Source organism: Apteryx mantelli, chromosome 3 (assembly GCF_036417845.1).
Source record: "Apteryx mantelli isolate bAptMan1 chromosome 3, bAptMan1.hap1, whole genome shotgun sequence".
In the NCBI taxonomy this organism is placed as follows: domain Eukaryota; kingdom Metazoa; phylum Chordata; class Aves; order Apterygiformes; family Apterygidae; genus Apteryx; species Apteryx mantelli.
The window spans coordinates 97,903,206-97,931,089 of NC_089980.1; the positions used below are offsets into that span (position 1 = coordinate 97,903,206).

Here is a 27,884-nt window from a genome sequence, read left to right on the forward strand (position 1 = left end):
CGAACCCTAAATCGGACAAGTAAGCAAAAGAACTACAGTATCCCGTAAATTTTGTGCACGAAGATCCGAACGAAGACTCAGGATTGAGAAAAGCATTGGTAAGTGGTTCCGTTCGGTTGGGGTGGGATCCCCGGAGCACGTCTGAATGAGACGTCCCCAAGGGACGAAGCGAGTGCGGACCCTACAGTAGTGCGGTTCCCATTGTCCGTGAGGGCGTGGGCCACGACCTAGGGGAGCGATTGAGCGTGTGTGTGTGTGTGCTCCGGAAGATGGGACAGAAAAAGAGCAAGTCTTCTGATCCCATAGAGGGCTTTACAGTACGGTTACCAGATATACCGCCCGATAGCCCTTTAGGATTAATGGTTAAGTATTGGAACGATTGGCCCTCCCGAAAAGGCAAAAGTCAAGAGAAAATGGTACATTACTGCATGCAAGTATGGGGTGGGAAGCAGATTAGAAGAGACCCCCTTTATTGGCCAATATACGGGTCTTTTGAAAATTGGATATGTCAGGCCCTAAATATACATGTGAATTCAAAGGAGCCCTTTAGTTTAGAAGAAAGTGAGTATGCTAGTTTATGGATAAGACCAGATACTCGGACCATGATATTTACCCTGAAAGAGAAGGGTTCGAGGAAGAAAAGCAAAATATTGGAGGAACTTCCCGTTTCTCCTCCCCCCTATATTCCCTCAGCTCCAGCTCAAAACCCAATACCAATCCCTCCTCACAGCCTCCCCCCAACGACCCCAGACTGGGATCTAGACCCTCCTAGTTCCCCAGAAGAAACCCGAAGGGTCACAAGGAGTCAAACGAGGGGAGGTGGGTGACCTGATCAGCTGTACCCCTTGCGAGAACTCCCCATGGGAGGACCGCAACCAGGGATGGGTTTTGTGTCCATGCCCCTGAGTTCAGGGGACGTACGGGATTTCAAGAAAGAAATGGGGAATTTATTAGAAGACCCTTTAGGGGTAGCTGAAAAATTAGATCAGTTCTTAGGTCCTAGCCTTTATACATGGGAGGAATTACAATCCATCCTGAGCATATTATTTACAGTGGAAGAAAGGGAAATGATCCGTAGGGCTGGGATGCGGATTTGGGATCAACAGCACCAACAAGGTCCCGCAGCAGATATCAAATGGCCCACCCAACGGCCGGACGGGGACAATCAGAATGCTGAGCATCGGACACATATGTCCGATCTAAGAACCATAATAGTTCAGGGAATCAGGGAATCTGTTCCCAGGGGGCAAAATATTAATAAGGCCTTCATGGAACAACAAAAAAGGGATGAGACACCAACAGAATGGCTCGAGAGACTTAGGAAAAACCTGCAACTTTATTCCGGGGTAGACCCCAGTACCCCTGTGGGACAGGCTCTATTGAAAACACAGTTTGTAGCAAAGGCCTTTCCAGATATCAGAAGGAAGTTAGAGAAGTTAGATGATTGGCAAGATAGAGGACTGGACGAATTGCTGAGGGAAGCTCAGAAAGTGCATGCGCGAAGGGAAGAGGAAACTCATCGGCGGCAGGCAAAGATTCTGGTGGCAGCAGTCCGAGAAGGACAGAGAGGGACCCAGGCGCAACCCCCTAGGTCGTATAACAGACCTAAAAGAAAGCCACCTCACCAAGAAGGACAACCCAGAGAAGCTGTGACGAGGGACTTGAGGAAGGTTGAGTGTTTTTATTGCCAGAAGAAAGGGCATCTGAAGAGGAATTGCAGGAAGCGAATGCAGGATGAGCAAATGTTCCAAGAAGATTAGGGGGGTCAGGGGCTCTATCTGCTGGGGACTCATAAAGGAACCGAGCCCTTGATAAAATTGAAATTGGGTCCCCAGCGACAAGAAGTAGAATTCCTTGTAGATTCTGGGGCAGAAAGATCTACTGTCCAAACGGTACCCTGGGGGTGTAAACCATCCTCAGAGAAACTGCAAGTGATAGGAGCTAAGGGAGAACCCTTTAAGGTCCCAGTAATTAAAAATGTGGAAATAGAATCAGACTCTCGATTAAGTGTTGGATCCTTTTTATTAGTTCCCGAAGCTGAATATAATTTACTGGGCCAAGATATGATGGTTGAATTAGGAGTCAATTTAGAAGTAGAGAATCAAGAATTAGTTATAAAATTATGCTCCCTTACTATTGAAGATGAGGCCAAAATCAATCCTGAAGTGTGGTATAGCCCAGAGTCAGTAGGGAAACTAAATATTGCTCCTTTTGAAGTGAATATACAGAATCCAGAAATCCCTGTTAGAGTCAAGCAATATCCAATGTCACAGGAAGGGAGGCAAGGACTCCGACCAGTAATCCAGAGGCTGATAAATCAAAAGTTACTGGAGCCTTGTATGTCTCCCCATAATACCCCCATAATACCCGTAAAGAAATCAGACGGTACTTATAGATTGGTACAAGATTTAAGAGAAATAAACAAAAGAACAATTGCCAGGTTCCCAATTGTAGCTAACCCCTATACCATACTTAGTCAGCTGTCACCTGAGGCTAAATGGTATACGGTTATAGACCTGAAAGATGCATTTTGGGCATGCCCCCTTAAAGAAGAATGTAGAGACTTTTTTGCCTTCGAGTGGGAGGACCCAGATACCCATAGGAAACAGCAACTCCGAGGGACCGTTTTGCCACAAGGATTTACAGAATCCCCTAATTTGTTTGGGCAAGCCCTGGAGCAGGTCCTAAGTACTTACGAGACTAATCCTCAAATTACTTTAACACAATATGTGGATGATTTGCTTTTAGCAGGAAAAACCCAGGAGGAAGTTAGACATGAGAGTATTAAGTTGTTAAATTTCCTAAGTTTAAAGGGACTGAAAGTATCAAAATCAAAGTTGCAATTTACAGAAGAAGAGGTGAAGTATTTGGGACATTGGCTTAGCAAGGGCACAAAAAAATTGGACCCTGAAAGGGTAAATGGTATACTGTCAATAAGACCCCCGAAGAGCAAAAGACAGGTCCGACAACTGCTGGGGTTATTGGGGTATTGCAGACAATGGATTGAAAATTATAGCAATAAAGTAAAATTTTTATATCAAAAACTAATAGTAGATGGGCTGATAAAATGGACTCAAACCGATGATCAGAATCACAGAATCACAGAATCACTGAGGTTGGAAGGGACCTCTGGAGATCATCTAGTCCAACCCCCTGCTCAAGCAGCGTCACCTAGAGCACATTGCACAGGATTGCATCCAGGCGGCTTTTGAATATCTCCAGAGAAGGAGACTCCACCACCTCTCGGGGCAACCTGTTCCAGTGCTCTGTCACCCTCACAGTGAAAAAGTTTTTCCTCATGTTAAGATGGAAGTGTCTGTGTTTCAGTTTGTGCCCATTGCCTCGCGTCCTGTCGCTTGACACCACTGAAAAGAGTCTGGCCCCATCCTCTCGACACCCTCCCTTCAGATACTTGTACACATTGATAAGATCTCCTCTCAGCCTTCTCTTCTCCAAGCTAAACAGGCCTCGAAAATTTGAAGGCCGACTTGGTGAATGCGCCTGTTTTGAGTTTACCAGATATTAAGAGACCATTCTACATGTTTATCAATACACAGGAAGGGACAGCCTTTGGAGTCCTAACACAGGAATGGGCAGGGAAAAAGAAACCTATAGGGTATCTTTCAAAATTGTTAGACCCCGTCAGTCGGGGATGGCCCACTTGCTTACAAGCCATTGTAGCTACAGCCTTATTAGTAGAAGAGGCTAAAAAGATAACCTTTGGAGGAGAATTAAAAGTATATACCCCTCATAATATACGAGGAGTACTACAACAAAAAGCTGAAAAATGGATAACCGATGCCAGGCTATCAAAATATGAGGGCATTTTAATCCATTCTCCAAAGTTGGAAATTGAGACTACAAGCTTGCAGAATCCAGCCCAGTTCCTGTATGGGGAACCCAGTGGTCAATTAAGACATGATTGCATGCGTCTAATAGAATACCAAACTAAAATAAGAGAAGATTTAGAAGAAGAAGAGTTACCAGAGGGGACTAAATTCTTTGTGGACGGATCCTCCCGCGTAGTTGAAGGAAAACGCAGATCAGGGTACGCTATTGTAGATGGGAAGTCTCTAGAGTTAATAGAATCAGGGCCCCTAGACAAAACTTGGTCGGCCCAGGCTTGTGAGTTGTATGCGGTTTTTAGAGCCTTAGAAATTTTAAAAGGCAAAATAGGGACTATATACACCGACTCTAAATACGCTTATGGAGTAGTACATACATTTGGGAAAATATGGGAAGAAAGAGGACTGATTAATTCGCAAGGGAAGAATTTAGTGCACGAAAAATTAATTAGAAAAACTTTAGAAGCTCTGAGGGGACCTTGGAGAATCGCGGTAGTACACGTTAGGGGCCATCAAAAGGGCACATCTTACCACATAAGGGGAAATAATCTAGCAGATGAAGAGGCAAGAAAGGCAGCTTTACACCTATTGTCTGAAGGAAAAGAGGGCCAAGATAAGCTAGATACCAGGATGAGTTTTACTAAACAGGAAACAGATAAATTACGACAGATAGGAGCCCTAGAAAAAGAAGGTAAATGGGTGTTGCCCGATGATAGAGAAATTGTATCCAAAGGTGTGGCTTGGAGAATCATGAAAGAATTCCACCGACAGACTCATTGGGGAGTGCAAGCATTAGTAGACCAGTTTGGAACCACGTATATGTGCATTGGAATATATGACATAGCAAAAAGACTAGTGGGAGAATGTTTGACCTGTCAGAAGGTTAACAAGCAGCACCTCAGAGAAAAAGTCCCAGGGGGACGATCAATAGCCAAGAGGCCATTTGAGAAAATACAGGTTGACTTTACAGAACTCCCGAAAGTGGGCAGGTATAAATACCTATTAGTTATAGTAGATCATTTAACTTACTTTATAGAAGCCTTTCCCGTAGCCCGAGCTACTGCGAAATCGGTAGCCAAGATATTGCTAGAAAACATCATACCCCGGTATGGGAATGTATCGGTCATAGACTCAGACAGGGGGCCACATTTTACATCCAAAGTCATTAAAGAAACATTAGATCCTTTAGGGATCAAGTGGGAGCATCACACTCCTTGGCATCCTCAAAGTTCGGGAAAGGTAGAAAGGATGAATGGGGAAATAAAAAAAACAGTTAACGAAGCTAATGATGGAAACCCAGATGAATTGGATCAAGTGTTTACCCTTAGCCTTGTTGAATATACGAACTCAGCCCAGAACTGACACAGGAGTCTCCCCTTTTGAAATGTTATATGGGATGCCATATGATTTAGAAATACCAAAAGAACATCCTAAAGCAGAAGAGAGATTATTACAGAAATATATTACAGAGCTTATGAAGAGAAGACAAGAATTGATAAAGAAAGGACTAATAGTACAGAGACCTCCATTAGATGTAGCCATTCACCGAGTTAACCCTGGAGACAAGGTTTTAATTAAAACCTGGAAAGACTCATCCTTGACTCCCCACTGGGAGGGACCTTTCCTTGTCTTGCTTACCACAGACACTGCTATTCGCACCGCAGAGCGAGGATGGACACATGCCAGCAGAATTAAAGGGCCGATCTCAGAATCATCGTGGGAAGCCTTTGGAAACCCGGACAATTTAAAAGTAACCTTTAAGAAGAAACCTAGAAACCTCGATAAGTAAGACCACATTTTGTAAAACCTCACATTGTATTTGTTATCCCTTTGTGTGTTATGAATATAGGATTTGTAAAGAGAAGTAGTGGACTCATTGGTAGCACGGGTACCTCCCTAGTGGCAGTTGTCGCCTTTGTTATGGCAAATTGACCCATTTGACATTAAAAAGGGATCTCAAGAAAAGATCGGTGGAATGGTGGGAAGCTTTTGCTAAAGGGGTACAACCAGAGAAAGGTTGTACCTACGCCAACCACCCCGATCACATAAGGCCAAAATTGAAAACACCAATTGTAGGTGGACCGTGCCGTATGTTGAGTGTCACTCTGGAGAACTGGGAAGCCTTTAAAAATCCAAAAAGCTCATACAGGAGGTTCCCCTGAAGAATACGGCTGCTGTCGAGAAGACGGTGCACCCTGCTGCTCTGAGCAAAAGAGTAGGCAGAGGAGACAGAGACGTATAGAAACTGTGGGGATCGAGGCCGACAAGCCACCTCCTAAGCAGGGATACCCAAAATTGTAAGGCCCAGACTCTTTAAAGTCCCAGAGACACTTGGCATCACGGATCGCCCCTCCAAGGCATTAAGGGTTCGTAAAATATCCGTTAGCCCAGCCATGGGTCCACTACTCCTCTGGAAGATGATTGTGCTAGGCTTATTAGGAAGACGAATCAAAGGGGGAACATAATATACACCAACCCCTTAAGTGGTCATTAATAAGGTGGGAGGATCAAACAGTGATCCAAGTACGAAGTGTACCCGGGAGTCCTACATTCACAGCTACTTTATGTGAGTTGGTGCCTATTGAACCATGTCTAGATCATATGGGGTTTTACTTTTGTCCTAGTTCTAATCCTGGGCAAGGATACTGTAAACTCTTATTATTGTGCTTATTGGGGATGTGAAACTATAGCCTCTGATTGGACTCCAGGAGCAGGATCAGATAAGTTTTTATCAGTAAAATGGGGGCCTTCTGGGTGTATCCCCCCTAAAGAGGATTTCCAGCTGGGGTATCGGGGAAGTCCCCACTATACCCCCCTGGGAACTTGTAAATATTTAATGATAAATATCACCCGTCCGGAAGATCCGGGATGGTTCTTGGGAAAGACCTGGGGAGTCCGGTACTGGGAGACCGGGACCGATAGGGGTGGATTAATTTTCATAAAGAAAGAAAGTGTGCGACCTACTCCTCAAGCAATAGGGCCGAATTTAGTTGTTAAGGGAGTAGAATCAAGAATCCAACCAACGGGCGCGATCATGAATTTGACAAGTATTCCTATGAAATCACCCCACCTCGAAAGATACTGTTGTAATCTCAGAAAGTAAAGCCACAGAGAGGATAGACAATCCTCTGTGGAAGGTTGTGCAAGCAACCTACAAAGTATTAAATGCTACAACCCCTAGTATAACTACCCATTGCTGGTTATGCTACGACATAAGACCCCCTTTTTATGAAGCAATAGGAGTAAATATGACATATACCTTAAGCAATGATCCAGCTTCACAGTGTCAATGGGAAGATAAGAAGAAGGGATTGACTATGGAGCAAGTTACAGGAATAGGAATGTGTATTGGCAAAGTGCCAAAATCAAAGAAAAAGCTGCGTGGATCTATATCATTGCAAAACCACATCCCTAAAAATGGATGGGCTATTCCCACCAAAGGAACTAGATGGATATGCTCAAAAACCGGCCTGACTCCTTGTGTCTCCTTAAGGGTGCTTAATGAGTCCCGAGAATATTGTATACAAGTAGAAGTAGTCCCCAGGATCTTGTACCATCCGGAAAAAGTGATGTACGATCATTGGGACACCCCTCATCCGGTCCGAGTAAAGAGGGAACCAATCACCGCGATTACTATAGCCACCTTACTGGGCCTCGGGGCAGTGGGAGCGGGAACCAGAATTTCCTCCTTAGTGATAGCAGAGCCTTAGCACCCTACGGGCGGCTGTGGACGAGGACTTAGAACGAATAGAAAAATCCATCACCGCCTTAGAAAAGTCGTTAACATCACTATCAGAAGTGGTGTTACAGAACAGAAGAGGGATGGACCTTTTATTTTTACGACAGGGAGGATTGTGTGCAGCCCTAGGAGAAGAATGTTGCTTTTATGCAGATCATACAGGAGTTGTCAGGGATACTATGGCGAAACTGAGAGAGGGCCTTGAAAGATGTAAAAAGGAAAGAGAAGCCCAGCAAGGGTGGTATGAATCATGGTTCAGTCATTCTCCCTGGCTAACAACCCTGTTGTCTACAATCGCAGGTCCATTGGCTTTATTAGTACTTGTGTTGACCTTTGGACCGTGTATAGTAAATAGAATAATTAACTTAGCTAAAAGCAGTCTCGAAGCTGCCCACCTACTGTTGATAAGAAGTCAATATGAACAACTGAATGAATATGAGAGTAAGCATAACCCTATGCTCCTCCTGGCACAGGAGGCTGTTGTTCGATTTGATGAACAAATTAAAAAGGACCAAAACAAAAAGGGGGGATTGTGATAGGTAATAATTTGTTACATCAACTCGTGAAGTGATTTTATCATGAAACTAGGCGCTAAGTACCGGCTATCACCACAATGATTGTACTGAGTCAGCAGAGCGATATCGTATTGTGAAATGTATGCGCGTGACCTGAAAGGCACCACGTACAACGCAGAGGAAGACGCCAGCTTTCATCCCAAACCCCCCCAGCAACAGCCGGCGCAACCACAGAAGTTACAGGCATATAAGGGGACTGTGAGCGGGGGATTGCGCGCGCCGTTGGTGGAGCAGGAGACTCCCCGGCCGCCCAGCGCTGTTTTGCTTACTTGTGACTTGCTTAATTATTCTATTAAATTGGAATTTATGCAACCCAGCCCGAGTGGTTGTCAATTTGTCGCGTTTACCTATAACACTGGGAAAGCCCATTCCTCACCCCCACACTCTGCCCCCTTTGTCCTGGGCTAAGGCTAACCTTGGCCATACAGATGTTGGATATCACAAGCACAATACATAGCTATCCCACCACTGCAGAAAAGAGCTTCTGCTCCCCAGCCACACAGTCACCACTGCACACCAAATTCCCTTTCTGTAAGTGCTGGACCTGAGATGTCTCTTATCTGAGCTACTCCAGCCTCTTTTCGCACCAGAAGTTCATCAAAGTGGCCCCTGCATGGGATCAGCACATGTTCAGCAGAGCTTGTCCGCATGGGCTTCACACCCTACCCCCCATGCCTGGGCTCCCACCGACAAGGTGCGCCTCAGCTCAAGGGACCTGCAGCAAGTCCCAAAGCGCAGCCCACTGTGTGGTCGGCACCCCAGCACCTCCGTTCGGGACAAACAACAGGACTGTGCTCTTTAAATCCAACCCCAGGTGCTCTGCTGCGCATATTCACATAGTCTGTTGAGGGAAGAACTGCATCACTAAAATCCAAAAAAGCTCTGGATGACATAATTGCTAAAAGGGTTACAGCAAACTATCACCTTACCCATTCCTAACTCAATAAATTATTCAATTAAGCAAGGATTCTGTCTCAAGGGCATTGCACTATGGCCAAAACACACACCCCCACACTTTCTTGCAGTTCTTTCCTGAACAAACCACAGCAAATAAATATTCTCCCTGCTGACATCATGCTGTCAACCTGGTAAAGGAAATACTTGGTAGCTCTAAAAAGGAAAAATATCTCAAATCTACTGGGGGGGGGGAAAGAATTCCAACCCCCCGATGTTACTTCATCAAAATGTAAAAAATAAATTAAAATACACGCGCACACACACGAAAAGTGACTGTGCTGTTATTTTACACACACACACATATACATACACACACACACACACATATGCGTGTACCACTGATGTCTGTCAGGGGCTTCCTCCAGCAGCTACAGAAGGCAAATGCACACCCTGCTTAATCCCCTCTTCGCATGGGAAAATAGCTCATTTTACTAGCCGAAGGCATGCTATATGTTTTATTTATCTATGTAAACTGCTACACTATTAAGCATTCTTTTCTCAGGGGCATGAATGAATTGGTGAAGAGTCACTGATTTCTAATGAGGAAGAGCAGAAAGGCAGAGTCACAATAAAGAGACCTTGTATTAACCACACGTCCACCCAAGACAGCTCTACCAACACTTTAATCTCAGTCTAGCAGAAGTGTCAGTTAAAGCTTTCACTCAAGAGAGAAAGAGAGATTTCACATGGCAGGTGTTCCATTTGCTGTTAAAGTGAAAAACTCTATTATCTCAAACGTTTGGTGAGTATTACAGAAGGAAGAACAGAAAGAAAAAGAGGAAACAATACAGACAGCAGTCTCAATACAGAGGGAAGCTGGAAGAAATAAGAGTTTTTGCTAAATTTTTGCATCATTATGCACTAACACATTTAAGGAGACTAAATAACACGATGGACCAATGCACTTGTTCTTCATCTTTGAGCAAATCGCATGCACCCACGTACAGAAGTAAGTTTAACAGCTTTATCTTAGCCCCCAGTGAACATTTATCTACAGTGTTTCATTTTGGCACTGTTCTCTACATAACTGGCAGTATCTGCTCATGGTGGAGACAGAGCATAGAGAAAACAAGCAGTATTACACAGATTTGGAAGTGAGATACCCTGCCACAGCTCCTTGAGGAAGCCTGCAGGGTGCTTATCCACACTCCTCCTCGCACTGCCTAGACTTGCGACCACACCGACAGCCCCTCAAACGCTTCCCCACAGCATTTTCCCTTCAGGGCTCAGCTCAGTATTTCTTTCCTCACTCTTGGATTCTGCCCGAGTTTCTTCCATAAACGTTATTTATTGACTCAAACGCTGCAGGCCTCTTCTTCACCCTTCCAAAATAACGCCTTCACTGTCTGCGCAAAATCCTTCTCTTTGCTGCTCCTGCACCTGGGACAGCTGCTGGGCATCTCTGCCTCAGCAGCTTTCCAAGTCATTTCGAGTCCCTGGTGAAAACGGCCCTTGTCACTCTTGCCTTAGCGTGTTAATTTCTCTCTGTCTGAATTATTTCGGTAACGGTATAATTTAAGTCAGTGAAGTGTTTCAGGACAAAAATTGTGTGAAAGGCACAAAATGGCCTGCCACAGAAAAACTATCTGGTGCCTCTAATATTCTGCTTATTATTTGTATTAGAAATTCAGGTCTTGCCTCTCGGCTTTCTTGGGATGCTTCGTGAAGGACTGGCAATGCTATGTCAGAGGCATTAAAGTAATAAGCACCACTGCAAAAACGCCAAAGGAACAGAAAAAATCCTTCCTGTTATTTGATTGTTTTCAGACAGCATTCAGGAAGAAGCGTCACTTTGCTACAGTTGTCAAAGCACTTCCTGCATTACCCAAATTTTCAGTTTAGGGCTGGGTAAACTCCTATCCCAACCACACCAACCTCCAGCGCAGTTAGAAAAGACAAGTTCTGGCATTTAAAACACTGTTAAGGTGAAAAGTGAAGCAGCCAGGAGAAATATCAGAGCCTTTTAGCCTTACTGCATGCATCACTGAAATAAATAAATATGTATGTGTTTTCTCCTTTCACAGATAACTCTAAGCAAATAAAGTGTGATGATTCCTAAAGCTGTTCAGTACTTTTCAGTCCCCAACTTTTCCAGTCATCAGTTTCACCTGATTTGTAAAAAACACAAAAGAAACACTGACTTTTAAATCTCAAAGACTTATCTTTAAGACGTAAACGAATTTACAGCTCTCCTCAGCTCAAAGCCCCACGACTTCGGTTTGTTCACTCCATTGTCCTGAACGTGTGTGCGTACTGCACCTTGCATTTCTCTCCTTCCTCTGTTTCATCTGAATCCGACATCCTGCTTTCATCAGTCTTCCCTAAAAGCAGGCTACTAACTACAGCTCATTTAAAATACAAACAAGGGTTTTCAACCATTTTAGATAAAACTTTTACATCAACTGTATTTACATACCAAAAATAACATTGCTGTCACTTAATTCACATACAATATATAAATATTTGTCTAAGCTCTCTAGGTCAGATACACTTCCAGAAGTAATGCCATGGTTTATGATAAAAAATGCTATCTGCATCTACAGCAGTGATAGGCTAATACCAAGAAAAATTACAAGAAAGTTCTTCTGAAGACAGAAAAAAATATTATGTGCATATAGTCTGATAAAATATTCAGCAGCAACTACTCTGCAGCAAAAGAACCCTTTCCCCTTAAGAAATTAACAGAGACATTTGTTTATGAAATTCAGCACTTGAAGACTGGGCCATTAGCATGCTGTGAATTATTCCAATATAAATCTAGAGACAGGACATAACTAACCTATTATGGGCCAGTTTGAGGAGTAAACAAACCTTCAGTTCTGAATTTTCCAGTGGTTCTTCCTGAAGCAAGAAAGAGGAAGTATTTCAAACACCCAAACAGATGTATCACAGTTTTAGCTGTACATAGGAAAAACAGGAGCTTTTATGCTACACTGTACAGACAAAACCCTGCATCATAACATGCTACTCACAGACACGTACTGAAACCCGGAAAGCTAGAGGAGAATTGAATCCCTCCCAGCAAGGCATGTTTGCAAAAGGTGGTGCTGGAGCCTCTGCATGATGCGAATGACACCACGGGGTCGGCCGGCGCCAAGGCCCCAGTGCGCGTTCGCCCAGTCCGGTCCATTTACATGTGAATGGCTGCATCTCCGGGGTCCTCCAGGCTCATGACTTCAGGCCTGGACGGTCAGTAAGGTCAAGCAAGGCATGCTGAGCAGCTTCGGCACTGTGTTAAGCCTTCAGGAACAAGGACAGCTAGAAGTTTTGCGCCTAAGAAGTGCTTAGGAAATTTGGAAATATTTCCAGTTTTTGTTAACAATGCATCTACAGAGCAGTTTTTTGGCCAGGGCTCCCATCGCAGTGTTTTGCACTATTCCACTTCATCCCTGCAGTTCTCAACTGGTGCCAGGGGTGCCCTCATGGAGGCCGCGTGGGGAGGGAGGTGCCCAGAGGAGATTTGGCAGGCAGGTATTTGCATAGGGACACCTGCGACAGAGGGGCCATCCGCTGCCCGCTCCAGCTCCCAGCCTGGCTGCACTCCCTGCTCCATCCCTACAGGCACCACCGCGACACACAGCCAACCGCTGCTCAGCTCCATGTCTCTTCTTAGTCCCTAGTTTGCGGGCTGCTGGCCTACACCATGCGAGTGTCTGCCTGAAAAATAAATACATTTAGATGCCAATACACAGAGAACTGAAAGGGTGACATTTCTTCTTCAGTACAGGCTCAAAAGTAAAACAAAACAAAACAAAACATAATTTTGATGAAATGGCAACAAGGTATGAATGCAGTGGTGCCGTACGCTGGGGAAGACCAGAGTGAGAAAGAGGCTGCATGTGGAAGAGCAGTTGCTGATGGGGAGGGAGGAGGGCTAGGGGAGAGAGCAGGACGTGTCTCCAAGGGGCTTTGTGTAGAGGACAGAAAAGTAATATGTAATGATGAAAAGCCTCCTTGGCAGAGGTCCTTGAGGTGCAAATGTGTTTAACCAAACTGCCATCAATTTCAGTTGCCAAGTGTCTTAATCTCCAAAGCGCACAAAAGGACCAGTGCAGACGGCTCTGAAGGCGGATATAGCCAGCCTTCACTGGAAGGGCTCAGCTCTGCCCAGGGGGGGCTCACGGGCGCTGTTTCAGACGTCCTTCTAGTAAATGGGGCACAAGTATTTCAGGAAATCTAGAGCAGAGTAAAAGTAAGCTGAGTGACAGTGATAATAAAATGACAGAATTCATTAACCCTAGAAAGCAAAATAACAGCCAAACGCTGCAAGTCGATTCCAAGCATGCAGTTTACGGACACAGCTAAGGTGATCTAACAGCACGCCCCTGCCGAAAACGGGGCATTTATGCTCTTTGCCGTGCACATGGCCACGTGCTCCTGACATTTCTCTCATCTGACTCCTGGGTGAGCTGATTCAACCCACTGAACTGGCGCAAAGCCAAGTGGGGAGGGAGAAGGGAAGCGCTTTTCTGGTGGAGTAGGAGTTAAACAAGCTGAGGGACCTGGCAAGGGCCACAGCAGAGGAAGTGATGGGACTGAGCAGCCAGGAGCAGGAGGCGAAAGGAGGAACCAGCCCTTCTCTTGTAGGACTGGTGAGCTGGATTTCACATGTGAAATGACGCAGAACTGATCCCTGACATTCAGGATCTTGGGATTATGACAAAAAGGTCAGTGAAAACATTGGCTCCATAATCAACAGTGGTCAACATCTTGGGAATTAACTGAACCAAAGTTCAGGAGCTATTACAGAAAAAATAAGAGTTCCTCAAAATGCCACTGAATAAATCTATGATCCATAAAACAAAATCTTTATCTCAAATACTGCAATGCAGTTCCGATCTCCTCACCCAAACAGGAGATACCAGATCCCTTACAAGATTTGTCTAAATAAGCCAGGACCCTTCAGAATAGAGGAGAAAAAACTCAGCAGGGATACGACACAGGGGTGCACGACGTAAGTGAAAACAGATGAACAGCTCACTGTCCTTTCCTGAAGGCAAAGCCTGAAGAACATCAAAGGAAGCTGGGAGAAGCCAGTTTAAGAACAAACTGGAGGAGGGAGGCTCTCGGGCAAGAGGGCGAGACCTCTAGGACTCCTTGCCAAAGGATGTTGTAGATGCTGAAAGGTTATATGGGTTTGAGGGAGAACAAAAATACAGAAGAGAAATCTACTGAGGGACAAAAAATACACAGAACGACATCTGGCTCAGAAAGTCCCTGAGCTGATAGTAGGCTGGAGAGCATTAAGATGAAGTAACACATATGCTTGTTTTTCTTTTTTCTTTCCCTTTCCTAGCCATCCACTTCTGCTCACCGAGACAAGATAAGAGAGAAGCTTTTGGTCCAATCGATCCAGTACAGCCATTCATTTTCTTGCCTTGTCTTGCTGTAGCCAAGAAAGTACATGTCAGAAAAACCCAGGGAGGTTCAGACATTTTGGGAGATAATCTAAAGTAAAACACTCAACCAATGGCCCTAATTCTGTTTGTGACAACCAGAAGATGCACCTGCCTCAGGATGACTCCAGTGGTAGGACCACTGCTTCAGGAGATCCTCTGCTGGAAAGGCAGCATGACTGTACTGTGCTCCTCCTGTAACTCTGGTCATGCAACAGCCCTTGCCAGCCCTTAGGAGAAAAGTATGTGGCGTACTCTACGAGAGTGGTTGAACACCACTGATTTTACATGTAAAAGGAGAGAAAAAAATTCAGCAGTATCTGAAGGTAGCTATGTTTATTAAACGTATTATCAAAGCTATCCCTACATATACAAAAGGCATGAAACACGAATGAACTTTCAGGACACATCAAAATGTAAGAAATACAAAGACAAGGACATACAACTAAAATCTGATCACAAGGAAGCAAAATACAGTCATGTGGGGATAAAAATCAGAAAGGGACAAAATTCAGAAAGAGCTCAAAAATAAAAGTTTCCAATAACTATTTTAGAAGTACAAGGAAGAAAAAGTAAAGCACATGTCAACTACTTCAAGAAAAAAGAACAACAGATGACGCAAGCAAGAATATATAATTTAATGCTTTGTTATCATTTTTAGAAAATTAATTGTGACCAGACACTTAACAAAATTAATTCAAGTAAGAACTAGCCATACAGGCCAGTGTAAATAAAGAACAGGCTTAAGAATATGCTAGATGCTACCAAGTTGTCAATTTAATACGCTTACAAAATAACCAAAACAATATCCAAATCATTAGTTATTACTCACAGCAACTCAGAGAAAAGTCAGAAGACACAGAAGTCTAAAAAGGAAGGTTAACACTGACACTGGAAAAGTGAATAAGGGAAGTCTAAAAGATTTACAGACTGCCATCCTAACTTTAGCACCCAGAAACAAATTGCTAGACAGACAATATGTGAGTACAGAAATGACAATCAGGTAATAAAAAACAAACAGCACAAGAGTTGACAAAAAATTGTTTCCTGTAACATACTCTTTTGACAGGGTAATCTGTTAGTAGGCAAAAAGAAAAGCAGTGTCCATATCCTGACTTCAGTAAAGCTTTTGACATTGACACACAAACTAATGAAATACAATCTATAGGCAACACTGCAAGATAGGTGCCCAAGCGGTTTAGAAAATCTACTCAAAGAACGGTTATCAATGTTTCCTTATCAAACGGTCAGGTCATTTCTAACATTTCTGTTTTGTTCAATAGTTCCAATTGTGACCAAGGGAATAGAGATTACACTTATAAAATATGCACATGATATCAGGATGGGTAAAGCTGCAAGTCCTTTACAGAGAGACAGGATACACAATTCGAAGCAATTTTAAATTGCAGGAATGGCCTGAAATAAAGGGAATGCAATAAATAAAATGCAAAGTACCATATTTAGATATGAATAATCAACTGTACAAATGCTAAAATAGGAACTAACTGACTAAGCAGCAGTACTGGAGGAAACCACCTGTCACACACAGTGAATCACAAACTAAATGCAAATAAAGATTCTAATACTCAAGGATAAAAGATACCTCTCAGGCTGGGACATGTTAGCAATGGCTAGAGAATGGTGGATTTTCATAGGCAAATGAAAAAAATGCAAGATACCCCAATGTGACTTTGTCTGTGATTTAAAACCAACTTAGTGAAACTGATGCAAAAAAATAAAGAGATGCTATTGTAAAGTAAGCCCTGTTTAATCCACTTTAGCATAGCTTGATGAAGAAATCTTAGGCTATTTATCCAAACTACTCATGTTCCTCCAGGTCCCTCCACCTCAGCAAGGGACAAAGTGAAGTATATGAACACTGATATATATTTTTTAATTTAAATCTTTTTGCATGTGATCACTAGACAATATTAAATTATGGTAAACCTCACCAGTGTGTTTCCTCTTTGAGAGAAGTAATTACTACATCATCCCATTTTTGCTAACCAAATAACTTTAAAAATACACTTTAAAAGCTGAGTGTTTGCAGCTGCTTTTCAAATCCCTTACGCTCTCTGTAAAGGGGGTACTACAGCAGATATCACAACTTAAAACGTGGGAACAGAGAACGTTTGTTAACATAAATGTAAAAATCTGACATCAACAGTCCAGCCTGAAAAAGGAATGTTTTTCTCACGCACCTGTCTATGCTGGCTCCGCTGTAAATGTGACAAGTACACATAAAACACAAATCAGTTTGGATAACGAGATTACTTTCATAAACACCAACTGCTGCAGCAGCAAACAGAAGCTCCTGCCAATACAGCACCGAGCTGCAAGCCAGGATGCCACGCTCATCAGCTGTTAAATACCAGAGCTCATGCCAGAATACCAAAGTATTCTCAGTAACGTACCAAATGCAGATACTGAACCACATCACGAGCACCTTATCGGTGCCCGTTAACCTAACACGTACAAGGACCACTTCATGTTAACTTCTGAAAGAAATACACCTTATTTTCTGTCATCTTTGTACAGTTCCACTATACGCAAAGCTGAAACCAGATGCAAGGGGGCAGGGCAAGCCGGGCCATTCAAATATTCTGAATCACAGAAGTATACACCCCCACACGTGTAGGTTAGGAAGGGCGTAACATCGCAGCTGGGATTCAAGATTTTAGTCTAAAATACACAAGAGATTAAGAAACTGGGAGGGACATGTTGGAAAAGAAATTATGCCAGAGTCAATCCTTAAGAAGATAAATTTTCTCGAGTTCAGGTCTGCAGATGGAAGGAGCCCAGGGCACATTCAACAGGAAATCAGAAGTGGCAAAACTTAGTAGGTCATTTATATTTTACCTGTAACTGTAGTTATTAGGCAGTGGCATCAGTCATTGGGAATTAAGATGTGGTCAAAAAAGGAATATAAATGTGGAGAAGTAATTACCTTTAACTTACACCTCTCCAAGGCTGGTTTATTTTCATAACTGATAAATTACCTCCCACCCCTCCCAGATGAGGAAACATCAACTCAGTCAGCAAAATTAATAAGCATAGGAGCCACTCCTCGGGCTGAAAAAGGCAAGGTAGCTTGGTAAAAGTTACCTGAGGGTAAAGGTAACCTGCACTATCATGCACCACGTGGGGATGCAACTGTTCCTTTTGCAAGTACATGGTTAAAACACCCAAGATGTCAGTATGTTCTTGAAGAAAGGTAAGAGTTGAATTTCAAAATGGAGAAATATGAAGTCTGAATTCACTGTCAAAAACTTTGGAAACGGAGTGAAGAAAAACAGTTTGAGACAAGCACTGAACCTCTCCTGTGTCTAGGCCAAGACTGCATAGGTCTCACCACTTTCTAAATAGCTTGACAGGTGTTTGATTTTGGAGTGAAATGTTGATCATCTTGGCATAAAAAAACTGCTTCTGGTGCAGGCTTCATTTCACAATTAGAAGCATTCAGCATACATGATTACTGTATTTATTACTTTATTAAAATCTTAAGTTATGAAAATGTCCCTGTAGCAAATCATCAACAGCCTTCCCTTATTAAAGTACACTACTCTTGTGGTTTGATTATTAAAGCAAAATGCTTCTTTCACATCTAAAATATCCCTGGCTCACTACACCAGATTTCTGTGAGCTGTATTCTTCGTTGTACCATGTAGTCAGTGACATATGAGGGAATTTTCCACCAGCTGCCAAAAATGTTCTCTTAACTTCAAGAAACATTCATTCTCCAAACGTCTCTCAGATAAATGGTGCACGTAATTATATAATAGGAAATAATCTTGAAATTTCTGTTCTCCATGGGTAACAAAATAGGTATGTTCTGCAGTCCTCCTTAACAAGTAATTCATCCATAATTTGAAAACAAATCCCATCGTATTATTACTGAGCACATTTATGCTATTAGAAAAATGGTATTTTGCCTGTGTCATAACCATGATGGAAAATAAGAGAATGAGAACAAAACACCGAAAAGGTCAGACAGACAAATAAAGCAGTAATTAGATATACAGAAAGTGGGATCCAGTGATGTGACCAGAAGACCTATATTCCAGTCCCAGTTTTGACAGTGACTTTCTCTGTGCTGTTAAGAAAGTCATTGAATTTCTCTATGCTAGTGTTTTACAAGCTATGAAAATGTTGATTCCAGCTTTACTGTGACATGTAATGCCGCTTTGAAGAGAACAAAGGAAGACAGCCGAGGGCGTCAGGAACATCCTCTTTACTATAAAAGACGAAAATGTAGACTAGGAGAAAGTAAGAGTGAGGGAGGAAAAGGACAAAAAGGAGAGGAACAGAAAGAAGAAACAGAGAGTTAAGGACAGAAGTTTGAAATTGACTCTTTAACTCAAGATTAAAAGTGTGAACAAATATTAATGCTGTTTCTGAAATACAGTTTTCTATTTGGTATAAGTAATGTTATAGCCTAGGGCAAAAAATCTAAAACCCAGGTCAAAGCAAGCTACCACCTCTGTACAGGCTCTAAAAGTAAATGAAGAGAGTGAGAGAGTGTATTTAAGTTATATTTTACAGGATCGCCATATTGACTGATCATAATGAATCAGGACACATGTTTCAGTGAAACAACATCTTGAGGAAAAAAATTAAATAAACTAAGGCCAGCACAAAAGTTCCCAGTTTGCTTTTAGAAGATTAATTTAGGATACATATCAAATTGTCCTTGTGGCAAAGATTTCTTCTGGCCATAAGGCATCTCCAGTTTCCCCAAGCTTCAGACACTAATTTTCAGGAATGGAGGAACACTGTGTGAATGCCCTTAAAACTGGCTTTGTTGGCTCAGTCTTCTACTTCGAATGAGGCAGAGGTTCATACATAAAATAATATCAGAAATGAGTAATGCTCTCGGTAGTAACATATGCCTCTATTTTTACACTGTCCTCGGTTTTTCTGGCAGATGCCTCTTTTTGTTCACTTCATTTCCTTATAGAAGCTCAGCTATTTAGGGCCTGGTGCTCTGATTTCAGAAAATGTTGTAAAATACTTTACAAGAATAATTACCATAGCTACTGAAACCCTAAAATTTAGTTTTTCTGTTCAAAAAGATAAATAGTGTTGCCAATATCCCAGCCTCCTGATGCTGAAACTAGCAGCAAATCTCCAGCCAGCAAGCTGACCACTTAAATTAAAACAAGCAGAGGGTACTTACTCATTGTGGATGCAGACATATATATGGAAGTATACCTTGTGTTTTGTCTCCATGTGGCATTTTTTTGGTCTGGCAAGGAAACTGTGGTGCAATACACACGATCAAATCATCCACAGGTTTGTATACAGGATCTTGCTGAACCTAACAAATACCAGTCTGTTATTCTGCTTGCTGCTAATAAATTAGCATTCTAAGATGCCTGAAACCTCTTATTCTGTTTTGAAGTTCCCATATCATACACAACGAGGTTATACTGCTAACTGGTATGACCTTATCATATATTCTTTTATGCAGTTAATTTGTAATTTACCTTAATTAAACACTGTGAAATTAATATAAAAATTAAAAAGCAATAAAACATCAACATTTCAAACTTTTCATTTATGACTGTTATTTATTATCTTATAGGTGATATTTATCTTATCTTGAGAAAGCCAGAAAAGGATGGAAATTTTCATTGAGATATTTTCTAGCATAGTAAAGAAAACTGTCACAAAAACAGAGCAGAGCAGTCATAAAAACATATGTCCCACTTAAGGTACAAAAGGAGTTATGAACCAGATGCATCCACAGGGAATTCTTCCAACCCACCATCCTTCTCTTAGATAAGACAGTACCACCACTTCCAAACAGGAGGGAAGAGGCAAAGCTGGAAATAACTTGCAACTATTGTTGCTCAGGACCCTGAGCTAGAAGGAGCTGTCACCTCCGTGGTGTAAGAGGAGCCCTAAAACTGGGACACAGTCCCCTCCTTGCCCGCTGAGGTGGCTGAGCTGCCTAGGACTACACAGCAATGCAGCTTCGATACTGGCCTTTAATGTCCCCTGGACAGGTCCCAAACTGCCTATGGGACCTGTCTTCAGGATATGAGAAAAGTCACTAAGGTTGAATAAACCGCATCTCTAACAGTTTCAGAGTTGACCTACTCATTTCTGTAGCGTACACAGGTTGCACTTCTATACTGTACTGTTATCTTTCATAAAATAGGGTGCAAAAGTATTTTTCTCTAGCAGGTGAGATGGGCTTTCGTATTTCAGATCACAGCTGCTTTTACAGACAAGTGAGGTTATAAAGCCAAGTTAAGCTTTTGGTACACAAAAGCACTGGTAAGAGAAAAGAGGTCAGATTCCTGAGTGCAGCAGGAAACAGAACGCTACAAACAGCTTCAGACAGTCTGTTCAGCGTTAGTTAGTTTGCTTTGCTTTTAATAAACCGTGAACTAGCTAGGAACATTGACTAGCAGTTAACACCCAACACATACAACACATGACCCAACACATACATATAATCAAAAATAGTCCCAGAGAACTGGTTTACTCCCAAGGTCAATCTAACAAGGGAAAAGCTTTACGTACGGGTTTGTGTGGATCTAATTCAGCTGTAGCATGGACTAAGGACAAATGCATAGTACAAATGATCCTTGTGCAAACACGCCAAAAGGAGCAGCCAGCATGTATTATAAATGCCGGAGAAAAAGGCCTGTTAATTAGGGGTAGATGAAAGGTTTCACAACATGCGGTGACCCTCCTTCCTCCTGCACTTTCCACTACCTAACAGAATGATGGCAATAAAACAAGAACAGAAAAAAAAAAAGTACTTTGTAGGACACTGGAGCAGAAATTTTAGGAGAGAGTAATACTGTTCTGATTCACCCACTAAATACAGAAATCCAGAAATGTGTTTGCTAGAAGAATTTATTTTGAATACCTCATCATATCGATACCAGAGAAGAAGGCAAACAATACTGCAAGAATTTCCCTTAGCACACAGGAACTTACCCCTCCCTCCCCCCCCAAAAAAAAGGTTAATGCAATAGTTCCCAAATCCTAATTCACATATTGTTTCTTATTTATACCTAACAGCAAATAATCATAAGCTCCTGCCTTCAGGGACTGTAAAAGAAACCAAACTATTACAATTACTATTTCAGTTCTCATATGCCCACAGTGACGATAACCATGGGAGCAAACAGCTCTCTTGTCAGATGGATTCAAAGTATTTCTCTGCTCAGTAGCAGCTTTATAGGTAGATGAACATAGATGGCAAAATAGCCTTTTATTACAACAACAGCTGGATCCAAATGACCTTAGAATACAGTAGGTAAAAAGACACACAGGACACAGTGTAAAATCATTAATGAAGTAACAATTACCTAAATATATAATTAATAGAAAGCAACTATCTCTCTCCGCTTAAAATCCCCTGATGTGGTACACGAATGAGCACAGATGTATACAGGAACGCCATTTTTTGCAAACGAGATTGGACCTTGTGCTAGTCCCAAGCAAGATAGATTTTGCGAAGTGCAACTAACTTTCTGGCACTCGGGGGAGGAACGTACATGCCGGAGTTTGCGCAGGAAGTTTGGTGCCTATCAACAGGAAGAGTTACACGCTTCACAAAAAGAGCCATGAGAGCAAGCATGCCAAGCAGGGCTGAGGCAGTCATTCGGAAACTTGGAGAGAGAGGTATGCCTGAAATCCCACACTTCTCCACACACGGGGAGCAAGGAGCTGCCTACATGAGCTCATAACTAGGAGCCACCCTCTCCTTGTCCATTCTGGAAAGCCATGACTACCTTTTCCTTTAAAGGGCAGGAAATGGAAATCCTAAATTTACTCCCCTTCTAGTTTGAGGGAGTTCAAACACGTTTTCTAGTCAAGCTGCTGACATTCAAAACTCATGAAATAAAACATACAAACAATGTCAAAAACACTTATGCAAAAAGTCTTGGTGTCTAAACGCGGTGGGCACCCTTGGTCATACTACTCCTCTCCCCAGATTTCTATGACTGACTAACGGCCCACTTCACTCTCCCTTTTATTTTTTCGTTAAGAATATTAGGAAATAAAATCTTCCCTTCTTTCCAGTATATGAATGGAAACTGAGAAAACTGACTATGCTTATATGAAAAAATCTCTTTTCCATAAATAGTAAAGACACAGGTCATCCATTACAATTCTAACTGCATGGCAGCAGAACCTATCTTTGACACCACGGAAATATGTCTCCTAAAACTCCACCCATACCTTCCAAAATTAGAATAATCAGTTCCTGACTGACAAGCCACATCAACAGAGGCATAAGCTACAATCCATAGAGGGTGCATTTCTTAAAAGTACGACCATTAGTGATTTGACAGATAGCAAAGCAATTAACATAAGAGAGGAGGGAATGCGTGCAGAGACTTGAAAACTACAGCCAATTTTAAGTACACACAGTGAGTTTGCCATGGAGAAAGAAAATGCAAAAGCAGGATCCTCATGGTTGCCAACTGCCAACTCAACATCTAGTTATGACAGAAAAGACAGAGATGATGTTGGCTTTTCAGAGGCTAGCTTTCTGGCAGCTAGAGATGCTATTTTTTAAAATAAAAATCAAGAAATGACTGCTTACGGGCTTGAGATTTTGATCAGCACAATCTCTCTTCATAACATGAGATCAACCCTTGCAATGGCCTGTTGACTTTTTCCAGTTGCTGTTGGAACAAGAGCCATCCTGAAAGATCTCACTGCTTCAGCTATGAAACTCAATACCCAATGTAAACTTTTTAGTGCAAACACTCTTGCTGCCTCTTTCTGATGGTTACATTTTCATCATCATCACCCTCACCAGATGCTCACTGCTCAACAAGGTCAAGCAAGGGTGAAGGACAAAAATACGGCAATGACATGAGGATAACTCTAAAATAATTGCTAGAGAAACACTCAGTATTGGGTTATTACTGTTTGGAGACCAGCAATTCATTTGAAAGTTTCTGAGCTGAAAGTGGTTTCACCTTTGATCAGCCACAGAATAACACAGTGTGTACGTGGATTTAGTTCCCTTCAGGTATTTAAAGCACTGTTCTAATAGGCAAGGCGTGCAGCTTCCACACATCTCCAGATATCCCTTCCAACCTCAGCTATTCTGTGATTCTGTGAAATAAATGCAGTTAAAGATATTAATAAGTATATATACCGGTAGATATAAAAATCCGTTAAATTAATTAATTTGTACAAGCAAGAATTCAATTCCAATGCTTATGCTGTATTTAATCTTCTTACCAGAAGAAATAAAAGATACTAATGTGTCAAAGGATGGTTTCACAAAGGAATACAATTATATCCAAAGATGGTGAAATCTTTCTTCAACAAGGGAATATTTAGAATAAGCCTTTGTAAAATACCTATACACCATTTGACAGAGAAGAAAAAAAAAAAAGAAAAGAAAAAAAAAAGAAAAGATGTCTTTCTCTGAGAGAATGGCAGGCTAATATTGCTGCTAACTAATTCTTAAGAAAGCTTTTCAAATGCTGAAAGCCTTAATGGCTCAACTGTCCAAAGTAACTACTGGCAGTGTCATATTTTAATCATATTTTTGGGAGAGAAGTTCCAAGCTAAAACCAATCTTTAAAGAGAGTGAAACTGTTTCTCCCTGTAGACTATACATGTTCACCTTGTCAGAAACTTTTACAATGCATTAAAATTCACTTTACTTCCAAAGAACAACTGTTGGATGATCTACATTTTCAAAAATGAAGATATGTTCTGATCACTGAACGTGTCAACAAAGTGATGTCTTCCAAGAGGCAGTTATGAAATGAATAGATCAGTCCTGCTTTATTTGTCTATCATCAGAAAAGCCAACACTGTAACCAACGCAAGTTCACTTTGTGTAAAAAAAGAAAGTAAAATGGAAATGGCAAGAATACAGAATCACAGAGCAGCTGGGATTGGAAAGGACCTCTGGAGATCGTCTGGTCCAATCCCCCAGCTCAAGCAGGGTCAGCTACAGCAGGCTGCCCAGCACCGTGTCCAGCCAGGTTTTGAGTAACTCCAAGGATGGAGACTCAACAACGTCTCTGGGCAACCTGCTCCAGTGCTCAACCACCTTCGTAGTAAAGAAGCGTTTTCTTCTGCTCAAGTGGAATTTTGTGTGTTTCAGTCTGTGCCCATTGCCTCTCGCCCTCTCACTGAGCACCACTGAGAAGTCTGGCCCCATCATCTTTACATCCTCCCATCAGGTATTTATACACATTGATTGGATTCCCCGAGCCTTCTCTTTTCTAGACTAGACAGTCTCAGCTCTCTCAGCCTCTGCTCAGATCAGATGATCTGACCAGCAAACTAAAAGCACATTCTACAGTAAAACTTAGCTCATCTGGGATGTGTGATCCTGGCAGACCTACATTAGCCCTGTATATCTACACAGGGTAAGAGGAAGGTTCTTCAGAGGAAGTAAGTCCTAAGATCCCCTACCACAACAAAAACACTGAGAGGGGCAGAGAGTGCATCCGACTCCCTCCACCTACAGGCAAAACAGAGGAGTCAGTTCATCTCTTCATTAGGACGTGTAGCTGGTGGTGCGGGCTACAGGGTGCCTCTACCCTTGCAGACAATGGGTGCAGAAGCTGGTCGCCTTTGAATCCATTTGCATTAATTCTAGTTTCTCTCCTTTCTCCCTTGGAAAGGGAGAAAAAGGAGGAAAGGAGGTCCCATCCAGCCAAGCCACAGGCCTAAGTTTCCCAACAAGTCTTTTGTAATGCTAGGGAGAGCTCCCCCTCAGACTGAAAAAAAAAAAAAAAAGTGTTTGCCACTGCTTTACTAGTTCTCCCCCTGAAATCTAAAGGGATGCCAGCTGCTGCAAGTGTTCAGAAACAGCACTAAGGGACAATCGTCCCAGCCAACTCTCTCATACATTTTAATGAAGTCAAACACAGGACTTGGACTTACCATGAAGAGAGGCAGCCTAATTCCCAAGTTAGACTTCTTGCCCAAAAGATTTTAATGTGAAATAAGGATTAGAATATACTAAAAAGCTCCCCCAGGTGAGAGTGACTGCCAGGCACACAGATCGGCAGGCAACAAAAAGCAGGAAGACGTCTGGGGAGACGTCTGCATCTTCAGATTTAAAAATACAGAGTGAATCCTACTACATTTGCATTAACTTCCTTCGCATTGTCCTCCCACAGTCAAAACACCTAATCCTTCTGGTAATTCAGGTAGGAGAGAGGCAAGTGTCACAGGACAACAATTAACATCTCCTCCTCTTCCTCCAGTTCGAAAGACAGCAACAAAAGACTCAGTAATGGAGATTTACTCTCTGAATGAAAAGGTCCAATTTTACAAGATTCATCACAAAGTTTTTTATTCATCAGCAGACTTGGCATTCTTCTTCTTCTCTCTCACACAGACATTTCTGGAATGTGTTATGTGTTTCAGGCTACAAAAAAAAAAAAAAGATAGTTCAGCAGGAAGCAGCAAAGGCAAAAGAAATTAAGAATCTGAAATCAAACCTGCTGCCATCTTAAAATACAGAATTTCTGCCAGAATTAGCAAGCAGAGCAGGACTGTATCCTTAGTGAACACAAAGTTTTCCTTTTCTACAAACTTTGCTACATACAGTAATATTGACAAATTATTTACAGAAGAGGAAGATATTTGTGATTTTAAGCCAGCAGCCTTCTGGCTCTGCTCTTATAGTAGTAGAGTACTTGGAGTATCTCATTTGTAGATTTGCTTAAACAGATTTGAAAACTAAGACCTACAAATTCATATTTTCCTCATCTTCGGAAAAATCCTACTTGGAAAGATCCTTCCTCCTTGCTAGACTGCATGTTGATTTAACAACGTACCTTTTAGGATGATGATACAAAGGAATTTGCTTCAGAAGTTTCAGAAGCATAAGATTTTACCATCATAATTAAGAAGGGAATGTTGCTCTTTCTTGCTCTGATTCCAAGCTCACCAAAAAAAAAAAAAATCAATTAAGAGATTGAAATAAAGTCTATAGAAACAAAAGTGAGTAACAAGTTTCTTAATCAAATATTTGACTTGGACTTGGCATCTGGGCTCCTTTGCAACAGAATGCCACTGTCCAAATAATACCTTCTCTGCAAAGCAGGGCACTTCCAGAGAGTACTTCTGCTCAGTACCAGACAAGGGACAAAATCCTTGGTTATTACTCAATTCTCCTAATCTAAACTGATATGAACTGACCTTCATTAATATATCACAAAGAAACCTTCTCAGAGATTTGACTTCTGTACAGTAGTATAGTGGTAGGTATTAAAATGAGAGGAAAAAAAAATCCTGAAACAGATATTTTCCAGATTTACATGCAATTAAATTCATGCAACAAAATATAGTAAAAGAAATGGACGTAGAGAAAGTCATCCTATTTTTGACAAATTTGTTAGCTTAGAATTGCAACAAGAAAACTAAGGAAAATGTTTGCTCCTGAAGGAGTTAACACAACACTAAGGTCAAAAAGCAAATCATACAGAAGTCAGGAACTACCAGAATTAGTCAACCATTATTCCTGGTGGTACAAGCTTGCTCTTGGGTTCCAGTTCATGGCTTCAGCACAAAAGCACATTCTTACCTCTCAAGAGCTCTACCTCATTCCCTGCTTATCCTGAACACCAGACAAGGCAGGTCTCCCACAGAGCAACACATACACCATCATGTCTTTAAAATTTACACCATAGTGTTCTTTTTTTAAAGTTTTTCATATTTAATTTATTTTTTAAATAAAAGCCACAGAAAACTGAATAAGCAGCATCAATCTGTGCCTCCACATTCTCTCGTACTACTTGCCTATGCTAATAATCCACAGGATTTGTGTTCAGTATATTTAAAACCACAGTACACACCTCTTCCATTACTTGAACTACAGGAGTAAGTGACAGAGGAAACGGGTATAGAAGATAGCAGAAGTGGATGGGCCAATGGGGAGGAACACAGTAAGCTTCTTGCCAAGGACTTACACAAACATTAGCAAGACATGAGAGGAATGTTGGGTGTTGAGCTTTTGGGGGTGGGGGAGAGGGAGGGAGGGAAGGGCAAGGAGAGAGGGTGGCGCTCTTGAATGGTGAGAAATGATGTCTAGTGGCTGGGTCCAGCATAAATGAGAACAGGTTTGGCACTTTGACTTAGGGCACCTGTTGTAATAGCTATTCTCAGCACAGGCTGGAGAGGTTTTCTATACCGTAAACTGCAGAAAGATTACGCTTGTCTTTTTTTCCTGTGGCTGTAACATACAGCCGTGCTCAAAAACAAACACAAAAATGAAATGCATACATTAACACAGTTGGGTTGATTAATGGGAACTAAAAGCAAAGACGTATTGTCTTGTTCAGCTCATTACTGTAAAAATTATAAAAACATCCTAAGGACAGTAGAGCAAACTGCTAAAAAAATATTTTCAGTTTTA

The 27,884-nt window shown here is 41.9% G+C and overlaps 1 protein-coding gene across 7 annotated transcripts in view; it reads right to left on the bottom strand.

The window, feature by feature from the left end:
- ANKRD6 (ankyrin repeat domain 6) overlaps nt 1–27,884 on the bottom strand; it is a 135,118-nt gene that overhangs the window by 89,420 nt on the left and 17,814 nt on the right. For 6 of the 7 annotated variants that reach the window (XM_067293993.1, XM_067293996.1, XM_067293994.1 and 3 more), the window contains exon 3: nt 11,896–12,773. The exons of the other annotated variant lie outside the window; for it this stretch is intronic. The gene's annotated coding sequence lies outside the window, so the exon portion shown is untranslated. The remainder of the gene's footprint in view (nt 1–11,895; nt 12,774–27,884) is intronic. 7 annotated transcript variants of the gene reach the window in all.